The sequence below is a fragment of the Fukomys damarensis genome, unplaced genomic scaffold (assembly GCF_012274545.1).
Source record: "Fukomys damarensis isolate Sample0158 unplaced genomic scaffold, DMR_v1.0_HiC HiC_scaffold_11, whole genome shotgun sequence".
In the NCBI taxonomy this organism is placed as follows: Eukaryota; Metazoa; Chordata; class Mammalia; order Rodentia; family Bathyergidae; genus Fukomys; species Fukomys damarensis.
In genome coordinates, this window is record NW_022900923.1 from 45,448,573 (window position 1) to 45,469,995 (window position 21,423).

The following is a 21,423-nucleotide window of genomic DNA, read 5'->3' on the forward strand; positions in this document are numbered from 1 at the left end:
CGCGCCTCTTTTCAGTGTGGAAATCCTGGGCCTGCAGTGAACCCCCAGAGAACCCCATATCCTCTTGCATGCCAAAGTGAGTTCAGCACCCCAGCTCTTGGCCTATGGTCTGCATGGCTGGCTGTGTGCAAACACTGAGTGTGCAGAGATCGAGAAGCCAGAAGGAGCAGACACTGCTCTGTGTGCATGAAAACAAACAGCGCCCCGGTTTCACCCCTCCAGGAAACGCAGTCTACCAGGAGAGACAGCCCAGATCCCCGGGAACCTGCGGCAGACCCTCTTCTCCAGGTGCTGAGGACTCCTTACCGCCCGAGAACACTCACCATGGAGACGCATCTGCTAAGGTGCTGGAACTTCCTGGGAGGCCTCGCAGGTACCCATGAGGGTCCTAGGTTCTGGACCCAGTACAGAACTCGAATGCTAACTCTTCTAACCTGCAAGTGGTCTGCTCCTCACAAGTTTCTTAGCCCTTCACAGTCCCTTAATCTATAAACGCTAGATCATAACATCATCTACGGGGTGCGATGTGAATGTGTATCTTTAAAATAATTTAAGTGAAAGACACATGGCCATGGACCTTTCTCCAATGTCCCCTCACTTCGCCTTAGCCCGCCATTCTTGTCACGCACTGAAGCAGCTCTGGAGGTCCTCTTCCATGTCTAATTGGGCTGTCACGGCTGCCTCCGTGTCCTGGATCGACCCGAAGCACTTACCTTCTAGAGTCATTTTGACTCTGGGGCAGAGCCAGAAGTCTCCCCGTGCCGGCTGTGGTGACTCCGGTGTGATAGCCCCGCAGTATCTTAGGAGCTGCCTTTCCATCAGCTCACACTGGGCAGCGGTGGTTTTGATGGCTCCTTGGAAAGATGCTCACAGAACAGGCCTTTGAGAACTAACTCAGAAGGTGGCAAGGACCATGGGCTAATCATGTCCCAGCGAGGGGGTTCTGAGGGGATTCCTGGCAATGTGTGTGGTCCGGTAGTGGATTTTGAAATTGGTCATTCGCCACATGCTTTGGTCACGCCTGTACTTCACGGTGCAGAACTTCCGATCCTTACAGTGTGAGCGACTCAGGCAGGTGTCTTGTCTCGGGTCCAGCCCAGGGCCTGAGTGGCAGGTGCAGGGAGGTCTTAGGCAGAGCTGACGGGCTGCCCTACGGCCACATTCTGAGCAGGAGGTCATAGGTATGTTGAAAAGTGGCATAAGAGCTGAACACGGGCCACAAATGGCAGTTTAAGTGCTTGATAAATGTGCCCTATTACTATTCAATACAATACAAAGAAGTTCAGGTGTCTTTACTTAAATATCTCCCCATGTGTCCCACAGGATCGTAATTTGAGAAAGTTTCTCAATCCAGGGAAACACATCCTGTGCCCCCTCCTGGGTCCCACAGGAGGACAGTGCTTTTACAGTCTGTGCATGGGGGAGAAGATGGGGAGAGAGAGACCACAGGGTCAGAGTGCAGCACGAACAGCAGGAAGGCGATGGCAGCTTCACCCGAAAGCCCTGATCGTGGCAGTGGGGACTCTTCCTGAACTAATTCTAATCACAGCCTCAGCCCTTCAGGGAAGCTCTGCCAGCCGCGGAAACTGTGAGGGCCTCATTCAACTCTGTCTATCACAGGGCAGGGGGAAATCAGGTGCAGACATCACAAACACTACTAAGTCTAGGGGTGAGTGCAAGACTTCACGCCTCCAAAATACAGGGTCTGATTTAATGCCACTCCTGCCACCCTTAAGAGATGACGGGGGAGACGGAGAGAGACAGACAGGCAGGTAGACAGACAGACAGAGACCCACTCCCTCTTGCAGAGCCCAGCTGCTGCCTGCCACATGAAGCGGCCGGTCTGACAGGCTCACAGGCCCTCGGCCACGATGGCGTGGGCACCAGGCTGATGGGCAAGGAAGCCCCACTTCGCTCCAGCTCCCGGTTTCCACGGCATCTAGGCCCTGCCCCTTCTTCCGGGGCTCTGTGCTTCTCTTTCTGCTTCCTGGCTGCCATGAGGGGAGCAGCTTTCCCGCCACAGCCTTCACCATGGTGTTCCTGCCTCTCCACAGGCCGCAGCCACGAAGCCCGCAGGCCAAGGACTGAAGCCCTGAGGTGGAACCGACCTTGCTTCCTTCAAGTCGTTCTAGTCAGGCATCAAGTCACAGCGAAGCAAGCTGGCCAACACGCCCACCTCCCCGTGAGGCTCCAGAGACGAGCACTTCCTGTCATGCCCTGACGCGCAGAGCTCATTTACAGAGCAAACGCTCCTTGGCTTACTCCAGGGAAGGCTGGAGGATTTGTTCCTCAGCTGTCAAAGACTCAAACAGCAGAAATTGCTTTGGTGTGAGAAAATATAGATATGGCATTCCCAAATTGAGTTTATTTACCTTGAAGCCTTATTTACTGGTGTTAGATCCTATTTGGGGAAGGGGTGGTAGCCTGTTCCTCTATTCCCAACACTCAGGCTGAGGCAGGGGATTGCCGCAAGTTCAAGTCCAGCCTGGGGTACATAGTGAGTTCAAGGCCATCCTGAACTAGAGTAAGACCCGGTCTCAAAAATAACAAAAGAAAAAAGGATGGTATTTACAAATATTTAATTATAATTTATATTATTTATTTTAAGCATTGATGTCAGCAATATTTATTTATATATTAATATAATTATAATTCATGTGTTGCGACAGACATACTAAATGTGTCTGTCTGGCTGATCAATTTAACTGGGGCCTAGACAAGCATTTAGCTTAGTGGTTCCACTGCCTGCCTGGCAAGCACAAGGTCCCGAGTTTAATCCCCAGTACCAAAAAAAAGCAAAATGAAACAACAACATAAACTTGTATTTAACTGGGGCCTGTTTTTGGAATAGGGTTTATGCCATGAACATCCTGAAAAATCATACAGTTTTTTTTTTCAAGTAGGTCTTATTTTGGGAGAAATATAGTATATATTATGTGGAGGAAGTTATCCATTGGGTTTTTTAAAGGTAAACAACAGATCTTTAATAACTTAAATTTAAATTCTGTGATTAAGTATAATAGAAGAAGAGGAGTAAATAAAAAAAAAAAGCTTTGGAATTAGACAGGCCTAAATACGAATTCCCACTTTAAACTTCACAAGTCACGTGAACACAGACAAGTAGGTTTACTTTACCGTATGTCCATTTCCTAGTTTATTAAATGGTTGACAGTGTCCCTGCCTGTGGGCTGTTGGGATCCATAGACAGAGGACATAAGCAACGGTCACTGTCATCTGCAGGACAGTCACTCGAATAGCGTGTGAGGGCCTGTAGGGGAGAGGTGAACAAGGCGCAGCGGGCAGACAGGGAGGCTTTGAGACCCGTCTCCTGGGCTAGAGCCTAAAATGGCGAGAATGACTAGATTCGATGCTGTCATTCTTCAGAATTTCAGAAGTTTCCAAACTCTTTCGCCTTTACAGAAAGAATACTTAAAAAAACAACAAGAACACTTTTCCAAATTTGAATTTAAATCAAAGGCCAGCGCCAGTTAAGACAAGCTCGAGGGAGAGCAAACCTGGGGACCTTAGGCTCTTATGCACGAGGGGCCATGGCAGAGGTGCAGCACTTAAGACCGTGGTTTTGGGGATGGGGACAAACTGGTGTCCGGAAACACACCGGTGTGCACTGCACCTGATTTAGCACAACAGTAACAGCTTGGCCTGAGAAAAATTCAGAAGAGAAATACAGAGGCACGAGGAGAACATGATTTGCAGAAGCCGAGGGACGGAAGAGCTTGGATTTTTTGGGGTTTGAACTCGGGTCCTTGCGCTTGTGAGGCAGGTGGTGGAACCACTGAGCCAAACCCCCAGCTCCCTATATTATAATTTTAAAGAAATATTGCCATACACAATTTTATTCAAAAATCTTAAATTTTGCCTTTTCACACTCGGTCTTTAATCCAAGTGTAACTGACCCTGGTATTGTTGGGAGAGAGTTCAGTATTATTATTTTGCATGAGGCTAACTGAACTAGCACTGATTAATTAATAGTCTATCTTTTCTTTATCTGTCCTAAAAGTCACTTCAATCTTAGATAACTTTTCTATGCTGTCTAAATTTTGGGTGGCCTAAGTCTATGTCATCTGTTTATATTTCAATCATATACCAAGGCCTATTTTAATTACTATGGTTCCAAAATATATCTTCATTTATAGATGATAGAGGCAATCCTCCCTACCTCATCCTTTTTAAGAAAAGTATCTTGACTATTATTGAACTTTCACATCTCCATATAAAATTTTAGAATCAGCTAACCCAGAAAAAATATTATTGTTATTATAATTATGGCAAATACAAAGATTAAATTGGGAGGATTTGGGAATTTTATAATATTAAGTCTATTCATGAATATCATAAAGTTCACTGTTTACTTATTTTTAATGTTTCAATACATTTATTTTTTTAATATAAGATTTCTCTTGAACTCAAGGTGATCCTCCTGCCTCAGCTTCTTGAGTGCTAGGATCACAGGTGTGTGCCATCACATTTGGATACTTTTAGGGCTGCTCACAGCAGTGCAGCCACAGAATACTGGTGTTGATCCTGGCCACAAAGAGTCAGGAAGAGTGGCTGCTCCAAAGACTGGCCTGGTGCTTGTCCTGATCAAAGCAGATAGGGCCTCTCCCTATCTAAAGGTGGAGGAATAACAGGCTCCACTCTGGGACAACGGGAACGGTCCTATCGCAGAACAACATCTGGAGTAGGCATCGTAGCTGTGACCACCTTCGCAGCAAGCACACCATGCAGGAAGAAGGAGAGCAGACAGGATGACTCAGCTGTGGAGTTCAGGCCAAACTGTGAAGCTGAAGCCAAGCTCAGCGATGGCAGAGCAAAGAGAGGCTGCATCCCTGATGCTGGAAGCCAGCCAAGCACCACGGTCTTCCTGGAGTGTCTCCTACGGGAGGGAGGCGTGCTGCCTCCTGCTACCAGGAGTGGGGTTTCAGTTATGTGCAGATGCCGTACTCCTAATTAATACAGTATTCTTCATGAAGGAGGGCAATTCACATCTCTTTAATGTGAAGCACACTTAACCTTTCCTAGATTCTTTCCAGCATCCAGTGAAGTGATCTTGTCTCGCTTTAATTTGTTAACGTATAAAATCACGTTACCAGCAGATTCCTTCCACCAAGTTCTCAATACATTGCTGGCTTTTTGAGTATTTCGTCTTGAAATTTGAATTTGTTTTTATTAATGTGTTGACACAATGCTTGTCTTTCCGTCCTAATGTCTACTTTTGAATTAAAGTTATATTGGCCTAGTAAGAAAGGTTGACTAGGGTTTCCTTTCTGTTACCTGGACGCATTTGTATAACATTGGGATTATTAATTCGTTAAGATTTTGGTGGAGCTCACCACTATGAGGGTGTGTTTATGTGTGAATGTTTAACTATTCACTCAATGTACTGAATAGTTTTAGTATATGCAGATTTTTTGTTGTTCTTGAGTTGATTTTGACATGTAATATTTTTCCTTTCACTCTTTAAAGTGTATCAGTACTTCTACTAGCCTCAACTTTTTGAATTATGTTCCCTATCTACAGTTATGAATGATTTAAAAATCCAAATTTCATGATTTTGTTTCAAATTTCATATTTTTATTCCTTTCTTAATGTAGTCAAAGATCAGTTGTAAACATTTTAAAACATCAGCTCTTGGCTCTCTTCTTTGTGTACACTTTCTTGTTCTTTCTATAATTTCTTACCTTGCTTAATTCCCCTTCTTTCTTGCTTTCTTTTTCTTTTCTTTTATTTATTTTGGTACCAGGGGTAGAACTCAGGACCTTGCATTTGCGAGGCAGGCAGCAGCAGAACCACTGAGCCAAATCCCTGGCCCCAAGAGGTAGCTTTTGAACTTCTCCCCTTACGTGAAGTATTTGCTCTCTTCGCTGGAATAACCCCGTTCCTGAGTTCTGATCTGCTCAGGTTGTCTGCTCTCCCCTTACCGCAGCCAAGCCCGCCTCAGACTCCCACCCCCTCCGACGGGCAGGGGTCTTCTTGGTGCTGAAAACCAGCTCTGAGGGGCGCTGCTCCCATTGCCCTGGGGCTCCGTGTCAGTGGCAGGAGCTCCCGTCTAGCCCTTCTCCGGAGTCGTCTGCTTCGCTCCTGCGGTACTTCCTGTTTCCTGCACCTAACCTTCGCTTCGTCACTCTTTCATCTGCGACAAGTGAGTCCTCGCCAGCTTCCGGAGAGACGATGGACCGCAAACTGTTTTACAACTTACGTATTTGAAATGGTCTTCAGCCCACTCTCATAGTCTTAAGAATAAAATTCTTGATCATAAATTGATTCGAAATTCTAAAATTCGGAAGGCATTGCTCCAGGGTCTTTCAGGTTCCAGGGCTGCTCTCCGGAAGAAGTCCGAAGCTGTCCTAACTCTAGATCTCTGAATGGGTTGTTTTCTTCTCTGGGAAGCGTGTGCACTCTTTCCTGTGCTCCTTTGTGTTCTGAGGAGCTGTGAGGGCCTTGGAGTGTTAATATATTTTCCACATAACTGGGTTCTTAGAAGCCTCTGTCTCTGGGAACACTTATCGGCATGTCTTGCCTTATTTTGTTGTTTGAGGACTTTCTGAATCAGTTCTTTGACTTTCAATAATGTCTTCCATTTTGTGTTTTTACTCCATTTGAGGTGATTCTGAACTCTTTTATTACGTTTTTAACTCTAGAATGTTTTTTTGTTTGTTTGTTTTCAGAATGATTCATAATTTGTTTTCAGAACATTAGGTTTCTTTTTCTTTTCTGTCTTTATTTTTGGCACTTTATTTTTGTTTTGTGGGCATATCTTTTCTTATCTCTCTAAGGATACTGAGGGTAATTCTTTTAAAAAATTGTCTTCCTGCAGTCTTCATTTCCGAGAGACCTTTTATTTCCCTGTTTGTGCCTTTGTTTATTTGTTTTGGTCTTTATCTTTCAGGACAGAGCCTTCTTTGATATCTGATGACTCCTGAGGGTGGCTTATTTAATAACACAGGGGTTGTGGGGCCTGACTGGAAGCACCCGGCTCAGGCCTTGGGGTGCGGCTGAGGTGTGTTTTTGGGGGAGCCCTGACATTAGCAGCTGTGGATCTTTTCTCCTGTGCTTGTCGGAGGCCCAGAGAGTTTCCCTTCTCCTGTCTGGGCTGTGTCCTGGGAACTAGCAGAGAAGTGGGCTGGGCCCTGCATGCACTGTTTCAGCGAAATGCCTGTCCCTGAGGTGTGGCGATTCACGGCTCTGCCCTGTCCTCCAGCAGGGAGAGAGCTGGTCACCTTGCTTGACTGCAGGAGCACCTGGGCCCGTGCAGGGCAGGACAGTGGCCTGGCCACTCTGCAAGCTGACTAATAATTCACTGCAACTAATAACTTCAACTTCAAGTAAGTAACCCCACTGCCTCACGTTCCTCCCGCCAGTTCTGAGCTTCCTAAGGGATTTATTTGTCAAAAAAGGCTGTTGTTTTTTTCAGCTTTTTCCACTGCAAGGCAAGGGTTGGGGTTTTCCCAGCCTCCCGAGGGTCTTCTACATCAGTTGTCCCCCACCCCATAAGTCTCCACTTCCAGTATTTTACCACTATTGATTTTCTCCTGCGGGCATTGCTCTTGTGAGCTGTGTGTTAGGAATTCTCTTTGCTCTGATTCCAGTGAGGTTTCAGAAAGGAGTAAAGGATGTATTTATCCTCTCTGTGTGTCTAGAAGTGGAGTGTGTTCCTTCTGATCCCCCTTCACCAAGAAGTCACCCCTGTGGTTCTACCAAAAGAGCTTTCTAGAGGTCCCGGCCCGGGTCCACATTGAGCGGGGTGTGCTTTTGTTCTTTATGATCTTTAAAACCAAAACTACCTGGTCAATTATACTCTGTTGTCTCTTATAGCAGAGAATTCAGAAATCTAGTCTGCCCCACGACCGAACTCCCCTGTAGTCCCTCGTCCCTCAGAACTGGTGAGGGTTTCGCAAGTTGGCATTGTCATATTTTATCCACTCATTTTCCAAAAAGTCATTTACCCTGTATCTTGCACTGGAAGCTCTGCAGGGATTCGTCCACATGTATCCAGGGAGACTGCAGGACACAAAGTAGCTTTGAGCAGTACCCTTAACTGGACACAGAGGGTCTGCAAACTGGGAGGGTGGCCAGAACCATGAAGACCACCATGTGACCACAGCAGTCACCTGCCCCATGGCGGGCCGCGGTCCCCAGCGGGAGACATTTCAACCTGACATAAGACAAACGTGGACTTGATGCTTTCTGAACCCACAGCTGTTGTGCTCAATCAGGAAGTGTTTAACTGGAGAATTCCCAGAGCTGGTATTTGCGGCCAGGATAGCGAGAGGTGAGGACGGGCAACCAGAGACAAATCAGCTAAGCACAACCACACAATACAGACGATAGGACCAACGACAGGATGGCTTCCACATTCGGTGTTTTTTTTCCCTTTGGGTGGCAAAGAAAACATAAAAGGCCTGAAATATTTCAAATGCGTGTATGTGCATTTGAAAGATTTTTATTTGGGATTCTAACTTGAGTATCAGAAGGTCATTTTGAAGTTCTCATAGAGCATTATCTAGAATCACTTGCTTGCCAACAATCTCTAAGTAACAACAAAAAATTAAGTTCTTTGTAATTAAAAGGGTTTTTTAGATGCAGAAACACTCATTTGTTCCAACACTGTCTAACACAGCTTTCAGGGTGTGCCTCGGGCACCCTGAACCTCTCAATCCAACTTTTCCTGAAAACATTTTGGATTTTGAAATTTCGGAAAGGATAAGTCTGTATTTCATTATTTTAAGAGAAAATTAAAAGGCATTTCTCAAAACTCCAGCCTATTTCCCCAGATATCACTAAAACACTCTCACAATCTATACGATAAATCTGTGGAGGTTTCTGAAATGTATGAAGAATTTGGAACACCAGTTACACTTAATGAGCTTGTTAGTAAGAACAGACCAAACTGAGTGGCTTAGAATCAGATGCAAATCAGGCCTCCTTCCTGCGGCTGTCAGAAGGCTTTTTTCACTCTGCTTTCTGCTCAATTGGTGGGCCTGCCCAGCCTCCCAGGTCTTGTGTTTTTTTTTTCACAGGCTTTTTGACTTTCTTAGAGGGCACTTTGTTCAACAGCACAGGGAAGATGACAGCAAGAACACATGCATTTAAACTAACAACACAAGCGAGAGAGAAGCCGTCTTCCAGGGGAGACAGAGAGAGGCTTCAGAGCACCCCGTGCCTCCTGCCCGGACTTGTACTCCAATTATGCCCCCGCTCTCTGGGCAGGAAGATTGTTTACAGCAGGTTCTCAATCAGGGAGATGGGGGATTGAGCCAGGACGGAGGATGTGGTGGGCGAGAACTCAGGTATGAGGGGTATCGGTCTTGGATCCTGTACAGCAGCTATCTTTTCCAGGAACAAGGTGAAAAGTGTTTCTTACTTAACAAAATAAATAGAAATAAAAAGCAAAAACGATAAATAATTATGCGTACCTGCTTTCTTATGGTTTGCACTCTGCCCTCTGGTTACGACAACCTGCTTTGTGGAAATGATGTCACGCCCAGCTCTGTCCACCGAGGCTGCCGCTGCCCACGCAGGGCCAGGCCTGGGCCAGGGCAGAACTGAGGGCAGCCGGAGAGCGGTTCCTCGGCTGCCACATTTGGGCAAACAGTGGTTCTCTCCAACAAACTCCACCCTCAGCAAGACAGAAGAGCAATCAGGGCGTTTATGCCACGATTCCCTCAAAAATGACAATTAAAATAAAGAAGGAATGATTATACCCATCACTTGCTGTGCACCAGTCTTCTGTCTCATACACAAAGAATAGCACTAAGACACGTAAGGGCAAATTACATGACTTTGTCCTGTGAAGGACTTTCACCAAACCCTAGCCTTCTTTTACTTTTACTTTCATAGGGTGAATTTCCACTGTCAGAGCCCCAGCCTCTCAGATGCCAGAAAGTCAGAATTTCTCCCTCTCTGCACTTAGGGACTTCTGAGAGTCCTGAGGCCAAACGCCCGCAGCTACTCACTCCTGCACCTCCTAGAGAAAACACATCTTACTTCACTCTCAGGCCCTTGGAGAAGACTCTGATGTACTTTATCTGGCCAGCTAGAGGTCCAGAGGGACGTGGCTGTGAGCTGGGAAAGTGACCGTCCCCTTTCTTTCATGAGAACTGGGGATCGAACTCAGGACTTTGCACTTGGGAGGCAGGCCTGGTGCCACTCAGCTAAATCTCCGGTCCTCTTTCTTTCCTAATTAGAAGAAGAAAGCAGGCAGGCAACAGGGAACACCCCAGCTCTTCTCCAATCAGAAGAATCCTCACCCGGCCTGGTACCTATTCCCACCCAGGCTGTACCCACCTGCTTGCTGTTGCCAGTGCGTGGGGGAGGAGAGGCAGCCACCCAGCAGGCCGGGCATGGTGCGAGGGCAATAAATCCAATCAGATTGGTCATTTACATTTTAATAGTCCATTAAAAAAACAAGAATAAACAAGCAGATTGATTTGAATGATATCCTTTGTGTAATCCAATGCCACCAAAATATCATCTTCAAATGTGCAATCAATATAAAAATATCAAGGCATTTTAGAGTCTTTTCTTCGTTCGAAGTGTATCTCAGTACACTTCCAATTCACCAGATTTCGGTGTTGAATTTTAATGGGAATGGATGGGTTGAATGAAGTTCATTATTTTATGCATTTACAGTTGGAAAAGCTTACATATAGTGCATTCCAAACATGCCTAGAAGTTTTCCATTAGCTGAAGAAAACCCATTCTTATTCATTATTTGCATACACATGGACAAAACTGGTCCATCTTTTTTTTTTTTTTTTTTTTTTTTTTTTTTTTTTGAGACAGGGTCTCACTACGTAGTTGAGACTGACCTGGAACTCACTATGTACCCAGGCTGGTCTCAAACTCATAGTGATCCTCCTGCCTCAGCCTCCCTAGTGCTAGGATTACAGGCGTGAGCCACCACGCCTGGCCAAAAATGGTCCATCTTTTTATCAGTAATCATTTTGACTATCAGTTTCAAAACTGTGTGTGTGCAAGTGAAGGAAATCCATTGGCAAGGTTGAAGCCTACGGGGCAACTGGAAAGCACCTCTATCAGCAGTGACCATCACTTCGCATTTTTCGCACTCTTTTACATCAGTTTACAGAATGCAGTGCAAAGTCCTCAGCACGTGTGGTCGCCTATGAAAACTGTATATATGAAAACTGTTACTGACTAGATTGTGAAAGTCAGAATTTAAAATCGCGCCGCTGGGTAAGGGTTTATTTAGCTCCACAGTTCTGCTGCTACCTCATGGGCACCAGGTCCCAAATTCGATCCCCTGTACCCCCCCCAAAATAAAATCTCACCTCTGTGTAGCTGCACGACAGATAAGCTTTCCCTTTCCTTGGAGGTTCATATTTGGCTCATTCAGTTACAGTGTGATGTTGATATAGAAATGAACATCACAGTCACATCATGATTTGTCTTTTTTTTTTTTTTTTTTTTCCTGTTATGGTTCTGGGGATCAAACTCAGGACCTTGTGCTTTCGAGGCAGGTGGCGGAACCACTGAACTAAATCCCCAGCCCAATTTGTCTCTTATTTTTTAACTACTTGGCAAAAAAATTTTTTTGAGACAGTGTCTCACTATGCAGTTCAGGCTGGCCTTAAACTCACTGTGTAGCCCAGGCTGGTCTCACACTCAGGGGGATCCTCCTGCCTCCGCGTCCCAAGTGCTGGAATTACAGGCACTCACCACCATGCCCACCCAATATTATATATTTTCAAGATGATCTTGAATTGAATATAGCAGTAGAGTAAATCTCTGTAAAACTCTTCCCCAATGCAAGAAAAGAACCTTGGCAAAGAAGTCATGAAGCCATTAAATTCACTGTCTTCTACCTCTTCCAACAGATCCCAAACTTACAATGATTCATTGTATTCGCGTGTGTACACTGATGATCTTAACAACTGTACCTAGGACATGTGTCATGGGGATTTGTGTTAGAAAAGTGAACATAAATATTTTTAAGCTGTATCGTGCAGTGAAACAAAGAAACAGAGGAAACAACAGTCTTTAAAAAGAATTCCAATAAATCTGGACTTTTGGCCTAACATAGTTAGCAAACTGTTTATTGTGTTAGAAACTAATGTCTACATACCTACCCAAAATTCCCATCTGACAGATGAAAAGCATTGGCAAAATACGTATACTGTGAGTTTGACATTTTGGGTCATGAATAAACACTATTTCTTTGTAAATTAAAAAGTGTTTGGGACAAAATATACCCAAAGTACTAATGGGCAGTATATTTTATATCTCCAGACCCTCCTAAAGTAAAAATGAAAAAACAAACTTGTAGTTTTTTCAGAATTTGAATTGGTTACTGTTAAGATCTTGCATTTTTTAAGCTATTGTGTTTGTGACTAATTGAAGTGGCTACTTTTTGTGAAATATAATTTTTACTGTTTTCCTCATAAATTGAGGACAAAATTTCTATAACTGAAATAATTTACTATCTTTCCACCTAAAAGTATATGTGCATCTGTGTAGGTGAGAATCAAAGTAAACTTTTTTTTTTTGTACCGGGGATCAGAACTTGGGACATCGTGCTTACGAGGCGGGCAGTGGGACCACTGAGCTAAATCCCCAGTCTGAATCAAAGTGATTTCATACCTGACCAAAGGGATGACACAGGAGCCTGTCGAAAGTAGTTTTTAAAATTAAAAAAATCTTTTTTTCTTCTTAGATATTCAATTTTAATTTCAGGTAATTTCATCAATGCTTTCTGGGATGCTGAGAGAATATTTATCAAATTCACTGTGAATTTGCCAATATCTCATAATACATTACATTTTATCATCTTTAAACAAATTACATACGATAGTCAGCTTTCTTATTTCCATCCACTTCAGTGAATTCTTATCGTCATTTGTCATGGAACTTGCAATACATCCTCTTCCAACTGCTCTCTTTATTTATTGATTGACTAATTGATTTATTTTGCAGCAGTAGGGATTGAACCCCGAGGCTTCACACTGAATTACATCCTCAGTCCTTTTTATTTTATTTTTTATTTTGAGGCAACGAGACAGTGCCTTGCTAAGTTGTCCAGGTTGGCCTCAAAGTTTGTTTCTTTCTGAGACAGAGTCTCACTGTGTAGTCCCAGCTGGCCTTGAACCCACTATGTAGCTCAGGCTGGCCTTGATCGTGCAACTCTCCTCCTGTCTCAGCCTCCTGAGTGCTGGGATCACAGTCGTGTGCAACTGTGCTGGGTTTGGCCTCAAACTTTTGCTCTTCCTGCCTCTGCCTCCCAGAGGTGTGTGCCACCAAGCCTCGCTTTCAAAGATATTTTAATTTTTAAAATATCAGTACACGTCTGTGACGCACAATACGTCTTCTTCAGGCATTGGTGCATAGACACAGCACAGCTCGATCACGTTTACTCTCCTCCCCCTGGCCTCCCTCCTTCTTTTTCCTCAGCTCCCCTTCCCCTTTCCACAAAGTCTATATCCCCGATTCCTCCCACTTGTCTTTTATTTTGCTCATTGTTTGTTTTGTTTTGGTTTTTGAGACAGGGTCTCACTATGTAGTTGAGTCTGACCTGGAACTCACTGTGTAGCCCAGGCTGCTCTTGAACTCACAGAGATGCTCCTGCCTCAGCCTCCCGAGTGCTGGGTGCTGGTAGCACTTTAACTAGCAATCCAAAAGTTTATCCTGGTCTTGCTAGGGACTTGCCACTCTAAAGAATCAGGCATGGTTCCCTGTCTTGCTTTCATGAACATTTTATTAGTTTTCTCTTGTGCACTCTTGAACTCACAGAGATGCTCCTGCCTCAGCCTCCCGAGTGCTGGGATTACAGACGTGCACCACCATGCCCGGCTTTATTTTGTTCCTTAAATATTGATATTTTTGTTTCTCACACAGCAGAAACCACATCCCACATGAGAAATTATTAAAGTGACCTTCGATGTCTGATTTACTTTCCTTACCATCATGGTCACAAGATCCGCCTATTTTTCTACTAATGCCTCATAATGCCTTCTTTGTGGCTGAGTTGTATTCTCTTTATGGCTGAGGAATATATCACATTTGGAGGTTCCTTCCGTAACTTTGCTGTTGTGAATTGTGCTCTTATACACACGGATATGCAAGTATTGTTGGGATATGACGTTTCTCTTTCAGGAAGTCACCCCAAAGCGGAATAACCGGGCCAAGTGGCGTTTCTAGTTCCAGTTTTGGGAGGACTCTTCATCCTGACGTCTTTAGTAGTCCTGTCAGCTTACAGTCCCATCAACACTATAAGAAGATTCCTATTGTAGTCTTGATATTTGCACTTCTGTAAAAACCTTTTCATTGTTGATTTAAAAATTGGCCCGCACTGATTTTTAACTAGAAAAATATTGTAGCTATGTTGCAATTAAAATGAGGTTTTTTTATTTCCTTGCCAGTTGTGATTTGCATGGCGGCCCCATAACTTTTGCTGTCTTCCTCCAACGTTCAAAGACACCTGAAAAGGTGACACCATTATATCTCAAAGCAGTCACGCACACTGACTCAACATGTGGACGTGGGCCAGAGCGGTGGCGTGTTTACATGTAGCACCAGGAGCCACACACGTCCCTATACACGTGTACACACTGTAACAGCAGAGTGCCCTACGTCAGAAGAGGTAGACACCTGCGGTACACCGCACACACATCGCTGTGGGATCTGGTTTGTACACATTTCTCGGTCCTTTTTGCTTTCCCTTCTTCTCCTGCCTCAGTTTTTAAAGCAAATTAATTACATTACATAAAATAAGAAATCTGGAATCACCACAGCAATAGACATATTTTTAGTTACCAAAAGTCATGGAGTATATAGTTACTACCAGCTCAGTGGGAAAGCCCTTCTTACAACTCTTTTGTAATATTTTAAAACACACAGGCCAGATATTTTATTTTATTTTTTGGTACCAGGGAATCAAACTTGGGTCCTTGTGCTTGTGAGGCAGGCAGCAGAACCACTGAGCTAAATCCCAGCCCAAGAACCAGATACTTTAAAAACCCGATTAAGCAATCACTGATTGTGGCTCTTCTGAATAAGGATGCCTTGAAGTAAAATACAAACTAAGGTTAAATCACTCATCTTTCAGAGCTCTGGCTTCCATGCTTTCTATACTCCTGCCTGTGACACAGTGTATTAGGTAAGAGTCCCATGTAGACTATTAACTCCATGTCTGGAACACAGTAAGTCACATGCTTGTCTGTTTTCTCCTCCCTGTGTCATCTGATTGCTGCTGATTTTTTTTTTTTTTTTTACCAAGGATCAAACTGAGGACCTTGTGCTTGCAGGGCAGGTGGTGGCACTGAGCTAGATACCCAGCCCTGCTTGCTGAAGATTTTGAGTGGTGCCCTTGGGCCTTTGCCACTGGTGCCAGATCAGGAAGGGCCAAGGGTGGTGGGTCCTGGGGCCGGGCGTCTTCCAAGATCGCTGATGTCACCGTCCCATCCCTTCTGCCAACCCCGACCTCGCGCCTTGACTGCCAGGCTGTGGAGATGCCTCACCTTGCAGGGTCATCAGCTCTGGCCGGTGTCCTCCTGCCAGGCCCTCCAGGAATCTGGCCACTGCGGAGGGCCCTGCCGGGGAAGCTTACGTAAAGGAGCAAGGCAAGTGCTGCTTCGGCGTTCTTTTGGCAGCGAGGAGCGCAGTGTCCTCCCCTGTTCCGCCCTGTGCATCCCCAGGCCAGGGAGGGGTGTGTGCCTTCCTCTTGCACACAGATGAGTCACCGAGCCTTGAGCCCCTGCCCCATGATCCCAGCTCCCAACCTGGTCACACGTGCTGTTGGAGAGCGTCACATGAACTGGATTGCTGGAATCCAAACACGACAGGCCCCAGAAAGAGTAGAATGAAGTGTTTTATAACCTTCGGCATCTTGGGAAAATGACTCATCCTGCCTTGCCGCATGTAACCTTACTGCTCAGTATTTGAACGTTGGACTTTTGTTCAGCATCAAGAACACTGCTACTACAAACGTGAAAAGGGGACTGAAATCTGGTATTTTTTGAGGGCTTGTCCTGTCCTAGGTGATTCAGCTTTCAAAGCCATTCTGGCTGTAATCTGGAGATAATGAACGTGAAGTGCTGAGGAGATAAATAACCCTCCTGGGGGTCACCTGGTGAGAGGGGACACTAAGGCCCAGGCCCAGGCAGTCTGACTCTGGACTGTGACATGTTTGTCCTTACACACAGACACCCTGAGCTTCTACAATGTTCACTCCCGAACAGAAACTGTGACTATCCTGGCAGCGGCCCCCCGGCATTCGCTTGCAGTGCTGACCCAGGGTTTTGCTGGTGTGATAATGTTGGACGAAGGGAATTAATCTTTTTCCTTTAAAGTTTAAAAGCCGTCCTGCCTCCCGCTCCTGTCCCCAGAGGACTCCAGAGGAGGACGGAGAGAGGACAGAGCAGTCCGGTCCTGAGACCCTGCTGAGGGACGTGGGCAGAGCCGGCCAGGACGCGCTTCAGCTGAAGGAACGGAACACGAGGCAATCAACCGACTATAAGTTTTCTGCAGGCAAAGCAAAAGCGGATGATGCTGGGCCGCAGAGCTTTTGTTTTCTGACCATCAGAAGGATAAGATCCATGAGCCGGCAGCTCAAGCAGGAATTGATTCCATGAGCCTCTAAAAAGGAACCGAAGGACAACGTGGAAAATACCTCACCCGCTTTATGAGGCACAGAAGAGTCATTCCGATGGCTGCTTGTCATGCTGCTGCTAAGCAGAAGCAGACACCCTTACAGCCTCACCGGATCCTTATTAAGTCCTTAACTCGAGGCAGAGGGCCCGAAAGGCTGAGAGGACGTGAAGGGAACGGAGAAAGGCTGGGTGTCATTTCCGCACTTTGACTTCCAAATACCAGAAGCCTCAACCGTTAGTGGACCCACCTTCAGAAGAGCACACCGGGGAGGTGGATCCTCTGAGCCCTGGTCTCCAGGGTCAGCACTGTGCAGGTGGCCCTGTGAGCCGAGGGTCCCTTACTGCACGGCCCACAGTGCCCTGGCCTCCTCCGGCTCCCTGATGTCTCTGCCACCCGCCGACCCAGTCTGGGATTCCCAAGGCTGCCTTTCATCGGCTCCCAGGCCTTGCACAGGCTGCACTGCCTCCCGAGCCTCAGGAGCTCTTGAGCCTTAGCCTTTGCAGGCCCCAGAGCAGGAGCTGACAGTTGCTGATTCCTCTCCACTCCCTGCCCACAGTGACAGCCGACTTCTCATCCCAACCGCCCGGCCCATGTCATTCTGGTCCAGCCATCCCGGAGACATCCAGACCGAGCTGACGCCACACAGCAGACCTGGGGCACCGTGCAGTGTCATGATCCCCACAGACTGGGCAGCCCACCACCCGCCTCGCACAGCTCAGAAGCTTGGCACCCAGCTCCCCCGAGGCCCGGCATGTCCTGGGGCCTTTATAAGCAGAGGGCCAGGGGCTGCACTGTCCAGCGACCCGAGGGAGGATTAGGAAGCACATTCCTGGGGTGCATAAGTTTCAGACAACTCGCCTGGGGCCGCCGAGCTCATGATGACAGAGGAATGGGGGACAGGAGCTCCCGAGTGACAGATCCTACCTCTCCACGCCTGGGGTCGCCTGCGTGGAGGGCAGGAGTGAGGGAGAACACCGGGAGAACGGAGCAGCTGGACACGCAGGCTCAGAAAGCCTTCTCTCCCGTGTTCTCGTCCAACTTTGCTTTAGGGAACATCTGCCCTGTCCCTGCGGGCGCTCTGCTCCCCATCCCCACACAGTGCTGCGCCCCACAGGGCTGCGTAGGGGCTCGGACAACGAAACAGCTCCTGCAGCGCCTCCCGGGCACCACGGTGTGGAGAACCGTGTTCCAGGATCCTCTGTGCCTCCGCCCGTGGCCCCAGAAACTGTTCCACAGCCGCTCCTCCAGGTGCACAGCTGCGGCCCAGGTAGGGGACCTGGAGAGGGAGTGGGGGCCTTGGTCCTGCCATTCAGCAGACTTGCCTTGAGGAATCTGTGCCCTCTGGGCTTTCTTGTTTACAAATAAACTGAGGCGCTTACTTGTGCTATTTTATTTTCCCAAGGCTTTTCAGGCTACAGATGGAAATGCGGGGTGGACACCGCAACAGGGAGACTCTCCAAGCTCACCCTGAGGAGCAAGGGCCTGGGACTTGAACCTGGGTCCACCTCCACACGAGGGCAGTCTGTCAGTCGGACCAGTGTCAGAGCCAGACTTTCATAAACGTGTCAGTCACGGGACATCCCCTGTGGGCCTTTCCTCCTTGGCAGGGAAAAGAAGTGTCCCACAGTGATTACTTGAAGAATCGTGAACAGGAGTCACTCGCCAGAGCCAGCCCTGCCGGCCTGCGTGCTGCCCGGATGGACGCTGACCGGCCTCCCGCCTCACCTGGCTCAGGGTCCCCTCCACACCCCTGTTGGACCCGAAAGAGGCCAGGTTCGCGCAGCGGGGCTCCGCAGTCCCACCGCAGTCCTGGGCCCCAGGACCCCCTCTCATCCCTGTGCACCACTTGCTTTCCAGATACGATAATGGGATATCGGGGTGAGGAGGGCCTGGCTGGAACAGAAACCGGGGTGCTGCTCTTTGTAGAATGAAACCTGTCACCGACAAAACTGCCAGCCTTGCCTGGAAGAGCTTCGGGGAGGCACAAAACACAGAGGGCCCAGCCCGCTGTGGGCGCTGGGAGGGCCTCATAGGAGGGTAAGATGGCAGCACCCGGACCTTTCTGGCTGCCAGAGAAGTCAGCGCGGCTGCGCAGGACCTGAGGCTGCTCTCTAACCTGGGTGGGGACGTGAATGAGGACAGTTCTCACGGAGAACAGCCAGCAGGGCTGTCGAAAGGCCAGAAATAGAACTGCCTGGGGTACAGTTACCCCTCCACCGGATGTTTACCCAGAGCAAAGAACCCGTGTATCAACCAGACCCCTGCCCTCCTGCTTACAGCATAGCTACTGACCACAGCCGAGACAGGGAGATCATCTGCACGGCCACCACACCACTGGATGCAGGATGTGGGCTGGACACACAGTGGAATACTATTCGGCCACAAAAAGGACGGAATCCTGTCACCGTGCAGCCACACAGATGGAAGTGGACGATACTGTGTCGAGTGAGATAAGCCAGGCACACAGAAAGACACGCAGAGCACAGTCTACCCGTGCAGGGAGCCTGAAAAGTTGTCTCGTAGAAGAGCGGCTGCCAGAGGCTGGGAGGCTGGGGACAGGGAGGGGCGCAGCTGGATGGGAAGAATCAGTTCCGATCTCCACAGCACAGAAGCGTGAAGTATGGCTGACAACGACCGACAGTGTATTGCAAAATAGCCACCAGAGAGGATTCGCAACGTTCCTAGGGCAGACGTGGTCCTTGCTGGAGATGACAGACACCAGCCCCTGACCCGGTCACCCCACGGGGTGTTTTCTCGGAGGGGCTGCGAGTTCCCTCTTGCTGCTGTAACAAATCACCACATAACCAGCGGCTTAGAACAGCGTGCACGTGTCACCTGACTGTTGGAAGGTCCGGGTCCCGCGCGTGTCCCATTGGGCAGGCGGCAGGGCTGCTGGTGCCGGAGGCTGGGGGTCCTGGCCTTTTCCAGGTGTCCAGGCTGCTGTGTTCCCGGGCTCCGGCCCCTTCTCCATCCAAAGGCAGAGTCTCCCTCGGGGCAGCCCTGGGGTCTCCCTGTCACCTCCTTCCCTGACCGCTGCTCGGCCCATCTCACCACAGCAGGCCCACGCTGGGAGTTCAGCCATTACCCACGACAGTGACAGAGTACCTTTTCCCTAACCGAGTAACCAGTCCAGGGACCCAACTCCGACTCGGCAGGGAGGGTTAGCAGTTGGCCAGTCTGGGGCCTCACACCGGACATTTTAAACACAGGAATATAAAATGACCAACTGCCCTCTCCTTCGCTGGGAAGTCACAGAAGTCCGTTTCTCTACACACCTCACCAATTCTGAAAGACTTTCAGTGCCTCACCGTATGCCCTGGACAGTCAGACTCCCACTGTCAGAGAGGAAGAGCGGTCGGCAACAGGAGCACGAGCCCGACAGCACAGCGGCTGGGAAGGCCCCACGCTTGGGCCAAGTGCGCCCAGCAATTCAGAGGTTCTAATCCACAGTCCTTCTGCGCTGTGGACTAAAAAACTTTTGTTTTCTAATCATAAACTGTATTTTGTAGAGCAGCTTTAAGTTCAGGGAGAAATTAAGCAGAAAGTACACAGAGTTTCCATATTCCCAGTCCCACACCCACGCCCTCCTCTGACTGAAACATTTTAAAAAGCACTAGCAGAAGCCTTGGCTCCTTTCCTTTTCCAAAAGCAACATCTACATACAAAGTAAAAGTGACACTACTCAGGTTTAAGAGGGCAGCCTCCGGGAAATCTTGGCATAGCCATGGCAAACCTTTCAGAGAGGGGCACCCGGAATGCAACCCAGACCCACTTGTTTAACACAGAGCACCGATACTGCCATTGAACCGGGACCCTGAGGTTTCCCTTTAAAAAAACAAAACAAAACATAAAACTCTACATTAACATCTTTGTCTTAAAAGAGAAACAACACCCATGCCACAGGTTCGCCACCCCTGTAGTTCATGTTTTCAAACCGCGACTTGGGAGTGGCTCTTCGGAGCCAGAGGAGGATGAACTAGAAAGCTCCCTCCCTTCTGCCCACAGGAGGCCAAGAACATCAGGCTGGAAATTATTCCCAGGGGCAGAAGCAGTGACCATCAGTGCACTCTGCCGGGCTCTGGAAGAGCAGGCGTTCACTCTGGGACCCAGTTTCCCCACAGCTCCTCTTGGTCTGGACCTGTGCTCAGCCAGGGACAGGGGGACCTGACGTGGAAAGTGAGCAGGGAGCTGCGGCCAGCCGTCTGCCCCGCTCAGGGCCTGGCCTGGGCCTGGGCCCAGCAGGCCTTGGTGGCAGAGCCGCCCGGGAGGCCATGCAAGCCCAGCCTGGGCCCTGGGGCATTGAGGCTGAGCAGGGTGTGATGTGACCCCCGACCCTGCAGCACGCCCTGGGCTGGGGTCAGCGCAACTGCCACCAAATCAGGGACGAGCCACCCATGGAAAACTGGGGCAGGAAGGGCACCGCCCGAGGTCACAGACTTCTCCGGGAATAGCACACTGTCAGGGCAGGTTCTGTAGACGGACCGGGTGTGGTGGCACTTATGTTTAATCTGCAAACTCCAGGAGACGAAGCAGGAGTCTAGCCTGGGGAATTTAGCAATTTAGGGAGACCCTATGTGAAAGGGAGGACCTGGGAATGTAGGTCAGTGTTAAATCCCCGGCTTCAATGCCCAGCACTGGAACAAAATATGGAGGCGACCACTGCGCACAGCCTGGCGCGGGATGGAGGAGGGAGGGGGTCCAGTGGGGGGACTTTGGGCCATCGGGTGAGAGAGGCCGGTGAGATGGGGGGTCTGCTTTGTTTGTTTTTTGGTACCAGGGATCGAACTCGGGACCTTGTGC

At 48.2% G+C, this 21,423-nt stretch overlaps 1 long non-coding RNA gene across 1 annotated transcript; it reads left to right on the top strand.

Moving 5' to 3' along the window:
• The first annotated feature begins 6,965 nt into the window (after positions 1-6,965).
• Positions 6,966-9,339, top strand: LOC104854568. The gene is made up of 3 exons (XR_778157.3): positions 6,966-7,018; positions 7,220-7,343; positions 9,039-9,339. It is a non-coding gene; the product is annotated as an uncharacterized LOC104854568 (long non-coding RNA).
• Positions 9,340-21,423: the final 12,084 nt, after the last annotated feature.